This window comes from Phyllobates terribilis, unplaced genomic scaffold (assembly GCF_046119375.1).
Source record: "Phyllobates terribilis strain yellow unplaced genomic scaffold, ASM4611937v1 Scaffold_236__1_contigs__length_3049075, whole genome shotgun sequence".
Taxonomy (NCBI): Eukaryota; Metazoa; Chordata; class Amphibia; order Anura; family Dendrobatidae; genus Phyllobates; species Phyllobates terribilis.
This window is the reverse complement of record NW_027362996.1, coordinates 2786776-2799381: the sequence shown is the minus strand read 5'-3', so window position 1 is coordinate 2799381 and position 12606 is coordinate 2786776. Positions and strand designations below refer to the sequence as shown.

At 46.3% G+C, this 12606-nt stretch overlaps 8 non-coding genes across 8 annotated transcripts; all 8 read right to left on the bottom strand.

Annotated features, from left to right (window-relative positions):
- Positions 1-2569: 2569 nt before the first annotated feature.
- On the bottom strand, positions 2570-2760 carry LOC141216437 (U2 spliceosomal RNA). Its single transcript, XR_012285471.1, has one exon. It is a non-coding gene; the product is annotated as a U2 spliceosomal RNA (small nuclear RNA).
- Positions 2761-3885: 1125 nt separating this feature from the next.
- Positions 3886-4076, bottom strand: LOC141216140 (U2 spliceosomal RNA). Its single transcript, XR_012285183.1, has one exon. It is a non-coding gene; the product is annotated as a U2 spliceosomal RNA (small nuclear RNA).
- A 1118-nt stretch (positions 4077-5194) lies between these two features.
- LOC141216138 (U2 spliceosomal RNA) lies at positions 5195-5385 on the bottom strand. The gene has a single exon (XR_012285181.1). It is a non-coding gene; the product is annotated as a U2 spliceosomal RNA (small nuclear RNA).
- A 1128-nt stretch (positions 5386-6513) lies between these two features.
- On the bottom strand, positions 6514-6704 carry LOC141216695 (U2 spliceosomal RNA). Its single transcript, XR_012285718.1, has one exon. It is a non-coding gene; the product is annotated as a U2 spliceosomal RNA (small nuclear RNA).
- Positions 6705-7824: 1120 nt separating this feature from the next.
- On the bottom strand, positions 7825-8015 carry LOC141216662 (U2 spliceosomal RNA). The gene has a single exon (XR_012285686.1). It is a non-coding gene; the product is annotated as a U2 spliceosomal RNA (small nuclear RNA).
- A 1122-nt stretch (positions 8016-9137) lies between these two features.
- LOC141216137 (U2 spliceosomal RNA) lies at positions 9138-9328 on the bottom strand. Its single transcript, XR_012285180.1, has one exon. It is a non-coding gene; the product is annotated as a U2 spliceosomal RNA (small nuclear RNA).
- Positions 9329-10453: 1125 nt separating this feature from the next.
- Positions 10454-10644, bottom strand: LOC141216136 (U2 spliceosomal RNA). The gene has a single exon (XR_012285179.1). It is a non-coding gene; the product is annotated as a U2 spliceosomal RNA (small nuclear RNA).
- Positions 10645-11765: 1121 nt separating this feature from the next.
- Positions 11766-11960, bottom strand: LOC141216745 (U2 spliceosomal RNA). The gene has a single exon (XR_012285763.1). It is a non-coding gene; the product is annotated as a U2 spliceosomal RNA (small nuclear RNA).
- Positions 11961-12606: the final 646 nt, after the last annotated feature.

Genomic DNA, 12606 nt, shown 5'->3' with positions numbered 1-12606 from the left:
AGCACGGCTCGGGTGGTCACTCGCAGCTGGAGTGACCAGTACAACATCTGCAGTAAGTAAACACCCTTAACTGCACAACCCGACTCTGTCTTCATTGCCGGCTGCACCGCACCACCACAACCCCCATCCTCTGCACCTGTCCCCTCTGAGGCTATACCCCTCCCGTTGGGGGTTATCTCACCAAGCTGCGCACCCACCATCAGCCTCAGCGGACCCTGCTGCAGCGGCGGCCACAGTGACCGCATCACAACGGGTGGCGTAGTCGACACAAAAGAACTTTAGTAACATCTGTAGAACTGCCACATCACACTGAGCTTGACGCCCTGGGCACGGGCCGGGTCACAGCCGCTCGGAGACTACAACCCCCCATCTGATCCGGTGCCGGGTATTCCCCTCAAAAAGGAATATGTCCCAGGGGGCGCGTCACATCTCAACAGCGCTTCCACCAGCAGGATCAGGTGCTTCCTCCATCACTTCCATGAAGTACCTTACTGCCTCAATCGCCTCACCAATAGTGGCGGCAGTACTAGGACGTGGGGACACGGCCTCTGCATATGACCTGGAACGATGGGGACAGTCCTTGAAAGCGTGTCCCTCCTCCCCACACGCATTACAGACCATGGAGTTAGTACATTCCATTGCCAGATGACCCTCTTTATTCCATTTCCCACAAAACTTCTCCACCGTGCAGTCCTCTTGGTAGTGTCCAAAGGATTTACACTTCCTGCAAAAACGCGGAGCACCGGGAAAATACATATACCCTCTATCCCTCCCGATGGCAAAACTGAGGGGAGGGTAGTGGATACCCCCAGGTCCCTGGGGGTCTTCCTGGAACCGTACAAAAAACTTGTGTTTGCCAGTCCACAAGCCCACCTCATTCCTCACCTTGTGTGAGTAGGACACATAGCTGCAATGACGGTTCAGGAATCTAGTAATGTCCTCCACATCCACAAGGGGGTTGTGCATAAACACAACAACTGGCACTTCCCCCTTAGTATACAATACCGTGAATGTAAGCCCTTCAAGAGCCGGATGATCCAAGGCTTGCTGATCCTTTAGAGTCTTGAAAAGATTCTGGCAAGCTGCCATACGATCAAGGACCAAAACGTACCGGCCATTCTTTGGGAACTCCTGTAGACAAATGATGTCTCCACGACCAACATTCAAAATCTTGAAGATGACGACTTCCACCAAGAACCGCAGGTTAAAGAAATTCCTCCTTGACTCCTCAATATCAATGCGAAAAGCATTTTTGACCCGAATATCATCGGTCCCGGCATAGCGAATCTTGACGCCCATTATCACCTCTCGTTTCCTCTGGACCCCCCCCAATAGCAGCAGGCAGCTTAAGCCACCTAAGTGGCGATGCTGCAAGGCCGAGGGGGAGACACTCTAGGATCCTTCTGACCAGATACAAGATCTTAGCCAAAAGGCCGAGAAGCGATAACCAGAATTGGTTTCCGACTACGGTGCCACCCAAGGATTCTGAAAAGTCCATTTGTGGAGATGGCCACCTGGACTCCCGTTAAGAAGACATGCTGTCAACCTCTAGATCCCTCACATGCCTGCACTTTTCGGCTTGCTGCTGCTGCAATCCACGCGTTTTAGATCTGCATAACTCCACCTCTTTTAGCACAGTACCCTCAACCCCCGGCTGTTCCCACCCGCCTCAACACCGTTGGAAGGGAGGAGAACCAATTAAGGCGGGGGGGGGGGGGGTGGAACGAGCAGCTGTCTACCCTTAGCAGGAGGGTTGCTGATTAATTACCTCTCCTGCTGCTGCTGCTGCTGGCTGTCCAGCAGCAGACTGAAGGTGGCTGCTGCTGTGCGCAGGTATATAAAGGCTCAGAGCCTATTATGACACGCGCAGCCAGCGTTCCATTGCCACATTCCGTCTACTGCAGGCGGGATACCTGGATGGCTGAATGTCACTGAGAAGCTCACAGAGACCGCCATAAGCAACAGTTTAAAAGAATGCCACAGACTAATCAACCAAACTTTTTGGGTTGGTTTCTCTTTTATAGTCTGCAGGCATTAAATGAAAGAAGTCAGTGTTCCAGCAGAGGGAGACAACGTTTCAGAAAAGGCATTGTAGCAAACCAAAAAAGAAATTTTAAGCGCAGCAGAGTAACCAGCTCACATACCTGTTAGCTCAGGTGAGTTTAAAAGGCTGCTGTTGATAACAAGGGCATTTGCTAAATAGATGGTGTGTGTGCAACAATATACTGAAAGGTCAATTATATTGTGCAGCTTATCTCACCACCTGTAGTTATTTAGGTGAAAGCTCCAAAATGCTTGCCTAATATGTCTGTTTATCCAAAAGGAAGTATAGAGGGAGAGCTAGATAGATAGCATTGCATTACATTACATTACATGGCAATGCAATGCACAGTTGCTGAAGTTGAACCAAAATGAGCTTGTCATCTGGCTTCTGCAACTTTTAACATGAAAAATCCAATGAGGAGAAGAAAAGCAAAGCCAAAGAGTCCATCCCAAAATCCGACAAACAAGCAAAATGAACAAAAAGCATTGAATTCAATTCTTTCTGATTTTAGAAACTGCATTAAAGAAGGGGTGCACCGGTCCTGGAGATACTGCAATACCAGGTCAATGCGTGGAGTGGACAGAGCAAGCTCTTTTTCCATCTCCCTGTTCTAAAAATCCATTTAATATATGGTCCCCAGATAGGGGACGTATCAGATATTAAACTGATAAGAACAGATACTACACTTGATCTTAGCCAAAAGGCCGAGAAGCGTTAACCAGAATTCGTTTCCGACTACGGTGCCACCCAAGGATTCTGAAAAGTCCATTTGTGGAGATGGCCACCTGGACTCCCGTTAAGAAGACATGCTGTCAACCTCTAGATCCCTCACATGCCTGCACTTTTCGGCTTGCTGCTGCTGCAATCCACGCGTTTTAGATCTGCATAACTCCACCTCTTTTAGCACAGTACCCTCAACCCCCGGCTGTTCCCACCCGCCTCAACACCGTTGGAAGGGAGGAGAACCAATTAAGGCGGGGGGGGGGGGGGGTGGAACGAGCAGCTGTCTACCCTTAGCAGGAGGGTTGCTGATTAATTACCTCTCCTGCTGCTGCTGCTGCTGGCTGTCCAGCAGCAGACTGAAGGTGGCTGCTGCTGTGCGCAGGTATATAAAGGCTCAGAGCCTATTATGACACGCGCAGCCAGCGTTCCATTGCCACATTCCGTCTACTGCAGGCGGGATACCTGGATGGCTGAATGTCACTGAGAAGCTCACAGAGACCGCCATAAGCAACAGTTTAAAAGAATGCCACAGACTAATCAACCAAACTTTTTGGGTTGGTTTCTCTTTTATAGTCTGCAGGCATTAAATGAAAGAAGTCAGTGTTCCAGCAGAGGGAGACAACGTTTCAGAAAAGGCATTGTAGCAAACCAAAAAAGAAATTTTAAGCGCAGCAGAGTAACCAGCTCACATACCTGTTAGCTCAGGTGAGTTTAAAAGGCTGCTGTTGATAACAAGGGCATTTGCTAAATAGATGGTGTGTGTGCAACAATATACTGAAAGGTCAATTATATTGTGCAGCTTATCTCACCACCTGTAGTTATTTAGGTGAAAGCTCCAAAATGCTTGCCTAATATGTCTGTTTATCCAAAAGGAAGTATAGAGGGAGAGCTAGATAGATAGCATTGCATTACATTACATTACATGGCAATGCAATGCACAGTTGCTGAAGTTGAACCAAAATGAGCTTGTCATCTGGCTTCTGCAACTTTTAACATGAAAAATCCAATGAGGAGAAGAAAAGCAAAGCCAAAGAGTCCATCCCAAAATCCGACAAACAAGCAAAATGAACAAAAAGCATTGAATTCAATTCTTTCTGATTTTAGAAACTGCATTAAAGAAGGGGTGCACCGGTCCTGGAGATACTGCAATACCAGGTCAATGCGTGGAGTGGACAGAGCAAGCTCTTTTTCCATCTCCCTGTTCTAAAAATCCATTTAATATATGGTCCCCAGATAGGGGACGTATCAGATATTAAACTGATAAGAACAGATACTACACTTGATCTTAGCCAAAAGGCCGAGAAGCGATAACCAGAATTGGTTTCCGACTACGGTGCCACCCAAGGATTCTGAAAAGTCCATTTGTGGAGATGGCCACCTGGACTCCCGTTAAGAAGACATGCTGTCAACCTCTAGATCCCTCACATGCCTGCACTTTTCGGCTTGCTGCTGCTGCAATCCACGCGTTTTAGATCTGCATAACTCCACCTCTTTTAGCACAGTACCCTCAACCCCCGGCTGTTCCCACCCGCCTCAACACCGTTGGAAGGGAGGAGAACCAATTAAGGCGGGGGGGGGGTGGAACGAGCAGCTGTCTACCCTTAGCAGGAGGGTTGCTGATTAATTACCTCTCCTGCTGCTGCTGCTGCTGGCTGTCCAGCAGCAGACTGAAGGTGGCTGCTGCTGTGCGCAGGTATATAAAGGCTCAGAGCCTATTATGACACGCGCAGCCAGCGTTCCATTGCCACATTCCGTCTACTGCAGGCGGGATACCTGGATGGCTGAATGTCACTGAGAAGCTCACAGAGACCGCCATAAGCAACAGTTTAAAAGAATGCCACAGACTAATCAACCAAATTTTTTGGGTTGGTTTCTCTTTTATAGTCTGCAGGCATTAAATGAAAGAAGTCAGTGTTCCAGCAGAGGGAGACAACGTTTCAGAAAAGGCATTGTAGCAAACCAAAAAAGAAATTTTAAGCGCAGCAGAGTAACCAGCTCACATACCTGTTAGCTCAGGTGAGTTTAAAAGGCTGCTGTTGATAACGGGCATTTGCTAAATAGATGGTGTGTGTGCAACAATATACTGAAAGGTCAATTATATTGTGCAGCTTATCTCACCACCTGTAGTTATTTAGGTGAAAGCTCCAAAATGCTTGCCTAATATGTCTGTTTATCCAAAAGGAAGTATAGAGGGAGAGCTAGATAGATAGCATTGCATTACATTACATTACATGGCAATGCAATGCACAGTTGCTGAAGTTGAACCAAAATGAGCTTGTCATCTGGCTTCTGCAACTTTTAACATGAAAAATCCAATGAGGAGAAGAAAAGCAAAGCCAAAGAGTCCATCCCAAAATCCGACAAACAAGCAAAATGAACAAAAAGCATTGAATTCAATTCTTTCTGATTTTAGAAACTGCATTAAAGAAGGGGTGCACCGGTCCTGGAGATACTGCAATACCAGGTCAATGCGTGGAGTGGACAGAGCAAGCTCTTTTTCCATCTCCCTGTTCTAAAAATCCATTTAATATATGGTCCCCAGATAGGGGACGTATCAGATATTAAACTGATAAGAACAGATACTACACTTGATCTTAGCCAAAAGGCCGAGAAGCGATAACCAGAATTCGTTTCCGACTACGGTGCCACCCAAGGATTCTGAAAAGTCCATTTGTGGAGATGGCCACCTGGACTCCCGTTAAGAAGACATGCTGTCAACCTCTAGATCCCTCACATGCCTTCACCTACTCGGCTTGCTGCTGCTGCAATCCACGCGTTTTAGATCTGCATAACTCCACCTCTTTTAGCACAGTACCCTCAACCCCCGGCTGTTCCCACCCGCCTCAACACCGTTGGAAGGGAGGAGAACCAATTAAGGCGGGGGGGGGGGGGGGGGTGGAACGAGCAGCTGTCTACCCTTAGCAGGAGGGTTGCTGATTAATTACCTCTCCTGCTGCTGCTGCTGCTGGCTGTCCAGCAGCAGACTGAAGGTGGCTGCTGCTGTGCGCAGGTATATAAAGGCTCAGAGCCTATTATGACACGCGCAGCCAGCGTTCCATTGCCACATTCCGTCTACTGCAGGCGGGATACCTGGATGGCTGAATGTCACTGAGAAGCTCACAGAGACCGCCATAAGCAACAGTTTAAAAGAATGCCACAGACTAATCAACCAAACTTTTTGGGTTGGTTTCTCTTTTATAGTCTGCAGGCATTAAATGAAAGAAGTCAGTGTTCCAGCAGAGGGAGACAACGTTTCAGAAAAGGCATTGTAGCAAACCAAAAAAGAAATTTTAAGCGCAGCAGAGTAACCAGCTCACATACCTGTTAGCTCAGGTGAGTTTAAAAGGCTGCTGTTGATAACAAGGGCATTTGCTAAATAGATGGTGTGTGTGCAACAATATACTGAAAGGTCAATTATATTGTGCAGCTTATCTCACCACCTGTAGTTATTTAGGTGAAAGCTCCAAAATGCTTGCCTAATATGTCTGTTTATCCAAAAGGAAGTATAGAGGGAGAGCTAGATAGATAGCATTGCATTACATTACATTAAATGGCAATGCAATGCACAGTTGCTGAAGTTGAACCAAAATGAGCTTGTCATCTGGCTTCTGCAACTTTTAACATGAAAAATCCAATGAGGAGAAGAAAAGCAAAGCCAAAGAGTCCATCCCAAAATCCGACAAACAAGCAAAATGAACAAAAAGCATTGAATTCAATTCTTTCTGATTTTAGAAACTGCATTAAAGAAGGGGTAAACCGGTCCTGGAGATACTGCAATACCAGGTCAATGCGTGGAGTGGACAGAGCAAGCTCTTTTTCCATCTCCCTGTTCTAAAAATCCATTTAATATATGGTCCCCAGATAGGGGACGTATCAGATATTAAACTGATAAGAACATATACTACACTTGATCTTAGCCAAAAGGCCGAGAAGCGATAACCAGAATTGGTTTCCGACTACGGTGCCACCCAAGGATTCTGAAAAGTCCATTTGTGGAGATGGCCACCTGGACTCCCGTTAAGAAGACATGCTGTCAACCTCTACATCCCTCACATGCCTGCACTTTTCGGCTTGCTGCTGCTGCAATCCACGCGTTTTAGATCTGCATAACTCCACATCTTTTAGCACAGTACCCTCAACCCCCGGCTGTTCCCACCCGCCTCAACACCGTTGGAAGGGAGGAGAACCAATTAAGGCGGGGGGGGGGTGGAACGAGCAGCTGTCTACCCTTAGCAGGAGGGTTGCTGATTAATTACCTCTCCTGCTGCTGCTGCTGCTGGCTGTCCAGCAGCAGACTGAAGGTGGCTGCTGCTGTGCGCAGGTATATAAAGGCTCAGAGCCTATTATGACACGCGCAGCCAGCGTTCCATTGCCACATTCCGTCTACTGCAGGCGGGATACCTGGATGGCTGAATGTCACTGATAAGCTCACAGAGACCGCCATAAGCAACAGTTTAAAAGAATGCCACAGACTAATCAACCAAACTTTTTGGGTTGGTTTCTCTTTTATAGTCTGCAGGCATTAAATGAAAGAAGTCAGTGTTCCAGCAGAGGGAGACAACGTTTCAGAAAAGGCATTGTAGCAAACCAAAAAAGAAATTTTAAGCGCAGCAGAGTAACCAGCTCACATACCTGTTAGCTCAGGTGAGTTTAAAAGGCTGCTGTTGATAACAAGGGCATTTGCTAAATAGATGGTGTGTGTGCAACAATATACTGAAAGGTCAATTATATTGTGCAGCTTATCTCACCACCTGTAGTTATTTAGGTGAAAGCTCCAAAATGCTTGCCTAATATGTCTGTTTATCCAAAAGGAAGTATAGAGGGAGAGCTAGATAGATAGCATTGCATTACATTACATTACATGGCAATGCAATGCACAGTTGCTGAAGTTGAACCAAAATGAGCTTGTCATCTGGCTTCTGCAACTTTTAACATGAAAAATCCAATGAGGAGAAGAAAAGCAAAGCCAAAGAGTCCATCCCAAAATCCGACAAACAAGCAAAATGAACAAAAAGCATTGAATTCAATTCTTTCTGATTTTAGAAACTGCATTAAAGAAGGGGTGCACCGGTCCTGGAGATACTGCAATACCAGGTCAATGCGTGGAGTGGACAGAGCAAGCTCATTTTCCATCTCACTGTTCTAAAAATCCATTTAATATATGGTCCCCAGATAGGGGACGTATCAGATATTAAACTGATAAGAACAGATACTACACTTGATCTTAGCCAAAAGGCCGAGAAGCGATAACCAGAATTGGTTTCCGACTACGGTGCCACCCAAGGATTCTGAAAAGTCCATTTGTGGAGATGGCCACCTGGACTCCCGTTAAGAAGACATGCTGTCAACCTCTAGATCCCTCACATGCCTGCACTTTTCGGCTTGCTGCTGCTGCAATCCACGCGTTTTAGATCTGCATAACTCCACCTCTTTTAGCACAGTACCCTCAACCCCCGGCTGTTCCCACCCGCCTCAACACCGTTGGAAGGGAGGAGAACCAATTAAGGCGGGGGGGGGGGGTGGAACGAGCAGCTGTCTACCCTTAGCAGGAGGGTTGCTGATTAATTACCTCTCCTGCTGCTGCTGCTGCTGGCTGTCCAGCAGCAGACTGAAGGTGGCTGCTGCTGTGCGCAGGTATATAAAGGCTCAGAGCCTATTATGACACGCGCAGCCAGCGTTCCATTGCCACATTCCGTCTACTGCAGGCGGGATACCTGGATGGCTGAATGTCACTGAGAAGCTCACAGAGACCGCCATAAGCAACAGTTTAAAAGAATGCCACAGACTAATTAACCAAACTTTTTGGGTTGGTTTCTCTTTTATAGTCTGCAGGCATTAAATGAAAGAAGTCAGTGTTCCAGCAGAGGGAGACAACGTTTCAGAAAAGGCATTGTAGCAAACCAAAAAAGAAATTTTAAGCGCAGCAGAGTAACCAGCTCACATACCTGTTAGCTCAGGTGAGTTTAAAAGGCTGCTGTTGATAACAAGGGCATTTGCTAAATAGATGGTGTGTGTGCAACAATATACTGAAAGGTCAATTATATTGTGCAGCTTATCTCACCACCTGTAGTTATTTAGGTGAAAGCTCCAAAATGCTTGCCTAATATGTCTGTTTATCCAAAAGGAAGTATAGAGGGAGAGCTAGATAGATAGCATTGCATTACATTACATTACATGGCAATGCAATGCACAGTTGCTGAAGTTGAACCAAAATGAGCTTGTCATCTGGCTTCTGCAACTTTTAACATGAAAAATCCAATGAGGAGAAGAAAAGCAAAGCCAAAGAGTCCATCCCAAAATCCGACAAACAAGCAAAATGAACAAAAAGCATTGAATTCAATTCTTTCTGATTTTAGAAACTGCATTAAAGAAGGGGTGCACCGGTCCTGGAGATACTGCAATACCAGGTCAATGCGTGGAGTGGACAGAGCAAGCTCTTTTTCCATCTCCCTGTTCTAAAAATCCATTTAATATATGGTCCCCAGATAGGGGACGTATCAGATATTAAACTGATAAGAACAGATACTACACTTGATCTTAGCCAAAAGGCCGAGAAGCGATAACCAGAATTGGTTTCCGACTACGGTGCCACCCAAGGATTCTGAAAAGTCCATTTGTGGAGAAGGCCACCTGGACTCCCGTTAAGAAGACATGCTGTCAACCTCTAGATCCCTCACATGCCTGCACTTTTCGGCTTGCTGCTGCTGCAATCCACGCGTTTTAGATCTGCATAACTCCACCTCTTTTAGCACAGTACCCTCAACCCCCGGCTGTTCCCACCCGCCTCAACACCGTTGGAAGGGAGGAGAACCAATTAAGGCGGGGGGGGGGGGTGGAACGAGCAGCTGTCTACCCTTAGCAGGAGGGTTGCTGATTAATTACCTCTCCTGCTGCTGCTGCTGCTGCTGGCTGTCCAGCAGCAGACTGAAGGTGGCTGCTGCTGTGCGCAGGTATATAAAGGCTCAGAGCCTATTATGACACGCGCAGCCAGCGTTCCATTGCCACATTCCGTCTACTGCAGGCGGGATACCTGGATGGCTGAATGTCACTGAGAAGCTCACAGAGACCGCCATAAGCAACAGTTTAAAAGAATGCCACAGACTAATCAACCAAACTTTTTGGGTTGGTTTCTCTTTTATAGTCTGCAGGCATTAAATGAAAGAAGTCAGTGTTCCAGCAGAGGGAGACAACGTTTCAGAAAAGGCATTGTAGCAAACCAAAAAAGAAATTTTAAGCACAGCAGAGTAACCAGCTCACATACCTGTTAGCTCAGGTGAGTTTAAAAGGCTGCTGTTGATAACAAGGGCATTTGCTAAATAGATGGTGTGTGTGCAACAATATACTGAAAGGTCAATTATATTGTGCAGCTTATCTCACCACCTGTAGTTATTTAGGTGAAAGCTCCAAAATGCTTGCCTAATATGTCTGTTTATCCAAAAGGAAGTATAGAGGGAGAGCTAGATAGATAGCATTGCATTACATTACATTACATGGCAATGCAATGCACAGTTGCTGAAGTTGAACCAAAATGAGCTTGTCATCTGGCTTCTGCAAATTTTAACATGAAAAATCCAATGAGGAGAAGAAAAGCAAAGCCAAAGAGTCCATCCCAAAATCCGACAAACAAGCAAAATGAACAAAAAGCATTGAATTCAATTCTTTCTGATTTTAGAAACTGCATTAAAGAAGGGGTGCACCGGTCCTGGAGATACTGCAATACCAGGTCAATGCGTGGAGTGGACAGAGCAAGCTCTTTTTCCATCTCCCTGTTCTAAAAATCCATTTAATATATGGTCCCCAGATAGGGGACGTATCAGATATTAAACTGATAAGAACAGATACTACACTTGATCTTAGCCAAAAGGCCGAGAAGCGATAACCAGAATTGGTTTCCGACTACGGTGCCACCCAAGGATTCTGAAAAGTCCATTTGTGGAGAAGGCCACCTGGACTCCCGTTAAGAAGACATGCTGTCAACCTCTAGATCCCTCACATGCCTGCACTTTTCGGCTTGCTGCTGCTGCAATCCACGCGTTTTAGATCTGCATAACTCCACCTCTTTTAGCACAGTACCCTCAACCCCCGGCTGTTCCCACCCGCCTCAACACCGTTGGAAGGGAGGAGAACCAATTAAGGCGGGGGGGGGGGTGGAACGAGCAGCTGTCTACCCTTAGCAGGAGGGTTGCTGATTAATTACCTCTCCTGCTGCTGCTGCTGCTGGCTGTCCAGCAGCAGACTGAAGGTGGCTGCTGCTGTGCGCAGGTATATAAAGGCTCAGAGCCTATTATGACACGCGCAGCCAGCGTTCCATTGCCACATTCCGTCTACTGCAGGCGGGATACCTGGATGGCTGAATGTCACTGAGAAGCTCACAGAGACCGCCATAAGCAACAGTTTAAAAGAATGCCACAGACTAATCAACCAAACTTTTTGGGTTGGTTTCTCTTTTATAGTCTGCAGGCATTAAATGAAAGAAGTCAGTGTTCCAGCAGAGGGAGACAACGTTTCAGAAAAGGCATTGTAGCAAACCAAAAAAGAAATTTTAAGCGCAGCAGAGTAACCAGCTCACATACCTGTTAGCTCAGGTGAGTTTAAAAGGCTGCTGTTGATAACAAGGGCATTTGCTAAATAGATGGTGTGTGTGCAACAATATACTGAAAGGTCAATTATATTGTGCAGCTTATCTCACCACCTGTAGTTATTTAGGTGAAAGCTCCAAAATGCTTGCCTAATATGTCTGTTTATCCAAAAGGAAGTATAGAGGGAGAGCTAGATAGATAGCATTGCATTACATTACATTACATGGAAATGCAATGCACAGTTGCTGAAGTTGAACCAAAATGAGCTTGTCATCTGGCTTCTGCAACTTTTAACATGAAAAATCCAATGAGGAGAAGAAAAGCAAAGCCAAAGAGTCCATCCCAAAATCCGACAAACAAGCAAAATGAACAAAAAGCATTGAATTCAATTCTTTCTGATTTTAGAAACTGCATTAAAGAAGGGGTGCACCGGTCCTGGAGATACTGCAATACCAGGTCAATGCGTGGAGTGGACAGAGCAAGCTCTTTTTCCATCTCCCTGTTCTAAAAATCCATTTAATATATGGTCCCCAGATAGGGGACGTATCAGATATTAAACTGATAAGAACAGATTTTTTTTGATTGAATATATCTTTTATTAGCACAAAAAATAAGTTAACAGACAGTGTACAGTGCCGCAGCCCAGTACACACAGAATTCTACATCATATTTACATAGCATGAGGATACGACGCACTAACTAGACACATCACACCCCTATGCTACACAAAACACTCAATCTGAAAGAAAAAGCATGTCAATCAATACAGTACGACGAATCGTGATTAGGGATGGGGATTGGGAAAAAGGGGATGGGGAGGGGAAAATCACAGGCCCGAAGCTTTATTGAAAGACAAGACACATAAGGGGAGAGGGGGAGGAGGGGTTTAGTCCTCATCCTCGTCCTCCGGACCGTCCACGATGGAATAGTCTCTGAGCAGGTTGTGGATCAGCCTGCGGCAGTCCTGGATGGACATCCTCTCCCTCCTCAAGATGAGCCGGTTCCTGGCGACCCAAACGGCATCCTTGAAGCAGTTCATAAGGCGCCAAGCCTCCTGGATGGCTCCGACGGTATGAACCCCAGGGAAGAGTCCGTAAAGCACAGAATGGTGCGATAGGCTCGCCCTGGGGACAGAGTTCCTCAGGTCGTCCTCAAGGGCAGTCAACAGGCGCTGTGCAAATCCGCAGTCCCAAAAAGTGTGCAAAGATGTTTCCTCCACGAAGGGGCACCTTGGACAGTACCGGGTCTTGCACAGGTTCC